Genomic DNA, 4,781 nt, shown 5'->3' on the forward strand with positions numbered 1-4,781 from the left:
TTGAGGGAATGTTTGCGTAGAAAGGCTGCAGAGAGCTGGAATCCCTCCTGGCAGACTGAAGCAGGCTGTATGAGGCAGACAGCTGATTGGACACTCAGCTGAAGCTGTAGGAAAAGTACAATGTGCCTCCTTTCCTCAGGCTACAGCGCTCCCAGTGGTTTCCCCTCCTAAGCCGGGTGTAGCAGCGTCCCACTTCGTCATCAAAGAGAGGATCCTGGTCGTAAACTCTGAGCTCCAGGCGATCGTTGGCCCGGGCGTCGGAGTAGGAGAAGGTTTGTGACCAGTAGGGGTTTGGGTTGTTCCGGATAACGTTGGTTTCACCCAGATAACGGGAGACGCAGTAGACCTTCACATAGCCGTCTGCTTCGCTTACACCCTTTCGCAGACCTCTAGCGCTGAGGCGAGACACCCTTAGGTCTGAGAGGGCCACGCCCACACAGCAGAGCAGCAAGACGAGCAGAGGAAGGCTGGAGGCCATGACTTCAGGACGCTGCAAGCAGAAGATCAAGGAGTTAGAGAAGAACCTTCCTGATGCACTCAGCATCTGCTTGATTCAGCTCTATTTCACTGTCTTTGAGGTGGAAGTCAACAACACAGCAGGATGAACAGTGGGGGAACCATCTGACAGCATGAAGTAGGCTAACAGGAGATGTAAAGACCAGACTAGCATATCTGAAGAAGCCAGTGAAGGTGGCCTGGCTGTGGGAGCAGCTGGAGGAGCAGCTTGGTCACTTCTGAGGCTGAGATCAGCCCAAAGGTGAGGAGGAGATGTGGAGGTCTTACCTGCAGCTGTGATGTCAGATCTAAGCTCAGGTGTGTCTGCAGCTCCTTATAAACAGCCCAGCAGAGGGAGGAGGCTGCTTTATGATGGCTGCTCTTATCAGTCCTGTTCTTTACTGCATCTGCTGCATCTTTTGATCACGTCCTCTAGGAACAGAGATCACTTTGATAAAAACCTTCCATCTTTATTGTTCCTGGTGGTTCTGACCCTGACCTGCAGCGCTGCCACGCTTACGACCATCAGAGAAAGAATAATGTTGATGGCGTTTATCTGGAGCACGATCCTAGAAATGAAGCCAGACTTTGATTTGGAAAAGCAAACGTTGCCTTTCTGCATTGAATGCTGTTAAATGCAGGATGTTGGTCTGTAGGAACTAAAAGGCTTTGATTGAATCCAGTGAAACCGTCCGTCTGGGTCTCCTGCTTTGGCCAAATATTGGTCAGGTGAAAAACGGAAGTAGAAATGAGGTCAGTGCAGGTTTATAGGGAAACAACAAGGTGGAGTTTCTGCTGCAAGGTCACCCAGTCAGTAACCAGAGTGGTAAATTTAATCCCAGTTTGCTATAAACTGGCTGCTATTCATCCTTTTATTGCTTCATCCCAGAAACTGTTCTCCACTTCCCTGACTTTACTGGGACCTACTGGCAGCACTGATAACATCAGGGAAACACGGAGGCTGCAGTGGGATTAAATGGAAAGGATTTGATGTGGAACTGGGTCCCAGTCTGGACCTTCCTCTCTTTTCTGGGACTCGCTGTCATCAAACCAAGGGTCAGAGACACGGATCTGAACACGGTTCCAGCTGCAGAAATGCAGCAAGAACAAAAACGCTATTTTCCATCTTCTTAATCAGGATTTGCTTTTCTACAAAGAAATGATAATTAACTCACTAAACACCAACGATGCGGCGTCCTTGACCTCCTTGCAGCATTATAACTGTTTCCTACGATCATATAATGTTTGTATTATTAAAGTGGGTTTATAATAGTAAAGGATTAAATGTAACTCAACCTTTTATCATCGTCCTTTATTGCTGCTGTCTGACTGTTTAAATAGCTCCTTATGTCTATTATCTACAATCACAACACTAAGAATGAGCCTAAGTTTATTCAGATACAAAATCCCTTTAACAATCATAAAAGACAATCTAACACTATTTTATCTGTAATGTAATATTATCCAACATAAGCAGCCAGATTCCAGCATTATTTACATACATTAATGTTTGTACTAATTTACTCCATAGGTGTGGAAATCTAGAAAAATAGAATCAGTTTAAACAGAGCTCCTCTTTTTATCTTTATTCCATTTCTAGAAGTAGAAGTCAATTAAATAGAACTATTTTTATGTGGACAAAAAATAGCAGATCTTTAGCATCCTTCTCTTGTTGTTATTTTCTACAAAAGAAATAAAACCTGTTATTTTTACCTGAACTTCTGTCAAAATGAAAACAGTAACGGCAAATAAATATTGTTAAACGAATCAGAAATGTTGATATTTTTCAGTCTTTGTTCATTTTAACAGCAGTTTCCTGAACTCCTGTCTGACTGAATATTTAGTTTTAGAAAATAAATCCTAACGTTGGTTTCTTCCATTTCTCAAGTTCATCAAATCCAAACTCTCTCTTGCTTCTTTACAGAACTGCAATCAGAAGCTTTCGCCTGTTTTAGCGTTGATAGTATTTAGTTTTTTAATTGGGACTAGTTTCCTTGCCTAATATTAATGTTGGTAGCCGCCGTATTGTGGCGTAACAAACACGCTCACATACAGACTAGAAAACAAGCAATCAGAAAGATCAGAGTGCAGTTAAACAGTGCAGTTCTGCTAATTTAAAGGTTCAGGAAAGAGCAGCTGCAGCTGCCAGGCAGAGGAGCTGCCAGAGGAAAAGAAGCAACTGCTGCTGTAAACCTACGCCCATATGATCATGACTACAGATCCTCAACTTTCTCAATTCATTCTATTATAACTAGCTCACACCTCCACATTATGAACAGTCTTGGGGCAGCAGGGAGAAATCATAGGCGCCATTAAAAATGTAAAAATAAAAAGTCCACTGGCTGTGATGACATCAATATGACAACAGTCAAAGCAGTTTTTAAAATAATTGCTAAATCAGTGACTCGTGTCTTCAGATGACTACAGCTTTCCCAGTCCAGGTAATAATAGAGGAAGTCAGCGGCTTTAAAGATAGACAGAAGTTTGCAATTAATCTATTATCTCATCAACAAACAATTTAACACAATTGAACCCAACATCACTATCCTGGTGCTGATGATCGGCTTTATTACTCATTTCTTTCACCTGCCTAGATCTGCCCAGTTCCTCATTGCTGCTAATCTGATCTGTTTCACCTGCTCCAGCCTCTAACCTGCCATCTTCCAGGAAAACACTCAGAGAAATCAGAGTAAAAGTTTAACAGGTTTATTGAGGAGTACAGTTGGGTTGGATTCAGGGGAACTCAGAGAGCTGGTGAACCGGAACTGAAGTGTGAAGGGAAGTTCACAGGGGTTAGTTCAGGGTCCGTGGGACTTTGAACGACGTCTTGCAAAAACAGAGACAAAAGGGACTCACGTTTGCGGAAAAAGGTTTCTTCCGAGAATCCAGTTGGTGTGGGTTTTTCCAGAGATTGAGGGGCTCGTTGGAGGGCGGACAGGTTTTGGTTTGGTTGGCTCCTAAGGAGCAATGGAGCGGACTGCCACTTAGATTTCCAGGAGAACTTGAATGGGACGTATGGAGATTAATCCCCTGCTCAGTGTGAAACTCAAACAATCCTTCTGGGGAAGAAGGCCAAACATCCAGTATGCAGGATGACTTCCTGTCAAAAGGCAAAAGACAAAACAACTTTAGACTCAGAGAAACAAAAGACCCAGTTAAACTCAGCTTGGCTAGAGTACACAAAACTGGCAAACACTCTGGCGTCAAGGTAGTGACAGTCCACCGCTCAAATACTCCTCAGCGATGAGCCAACCAGCCGCAGGTGTGCAGGAGGACCAATGAGGACAGGGTATCACCTGGTTTAGGAGGAGGGAAGAACACCCACACAAACAGGAAGCTCCCTACAGCTTTGCAAACAGCCCAACTCCTGGTCAAGCACGTCTTCCGCCTTCATGGAATTCCTGAACACATACTCTCTGATCAAGGCCCTCAATTCTTCTCACAGGTATGGAAGGGTTTTTGTTCGGCCCTTGGGGCCAAGGTCTCACTCACTTCCGGCTATCATCCCCAGTCTAATGGTCAAGTTGAGCGTATGAACCAGGAGTTGGAGGCCAGCCTCAGATGTCTCTCCTCTTCCAACCCCACTGAGTGGAGCAAGTTTCTTCCATGGATTGAGTACGCCCACAACGCCCATGTTTCAGTTGCCACAGGACTCTCCCCTTTCGTGGCCTCCATTGACTATCAGCCTGCCCTTTTCCCAGCTGAGGAGGCTGCCATTGCAGTGCCCTCCATTCAGCACCACGTCCGCTGGTGCAGAGCCATCTGGAACAAAACCATTACCGCCATAGATCTGCTGAGCAGAACCGTAGGTGGACTGACCGCAGGAGGAGGGTCGCCCCTACGTTCTCCCCGGGTCAGAAGGTCTGGCTTTCTACACGGGACATCGCTCTAAAGGCCATGTCCAAGAAGATGTCTCCACGCTTCATTGGTCCCTATGAGGTGGAGAGGACCATTGGAGCATCCGCTGTCTGTCTTCGTCTCCCCTCTACTCTCCGGATTCACCCCACCTTCCACGTTTCCCAAGTTAAGCCCGTTGTTTCCAGCCCCTTGTGCCCACCCACGGAGCCCCCTCCCCCTTGGACATTGATGGCCACCCAGCCTACACGGTCCGTAGGATCATTGATGCCCGTTGCCGTGGGTGACAGTAAAATGGTAAATGTACTTATATAGCGCCTTTTTTCAAGTCAGGAGACCAAAGCGCTTTACACTTCATTCACTCACACACTCCCACACACACTGATGGTGGCAAGCTACATTGTAGCCACAGCTGCCCTTGGGCTCACTGA

The sequence above is a fragment of the Cyprinodon variegatus genome, unplaced genomic scaffold (assembly GCF_000732505.1).
Source record: "Cyprinodon variegatus isolate N-32 unplaced genomic scaffold, C_variegatus-1.0 Scaffold1454, whole genome shotgun sequence".
Classification (NCBI taxonomy): domain Eukaryota; kingdom Metazoa; phylum Chordata; class Actinopteri; order Cyprinodontiformes; family Cyprinodontidae; genus Cyprinodon; species Cyprinodon variegatus.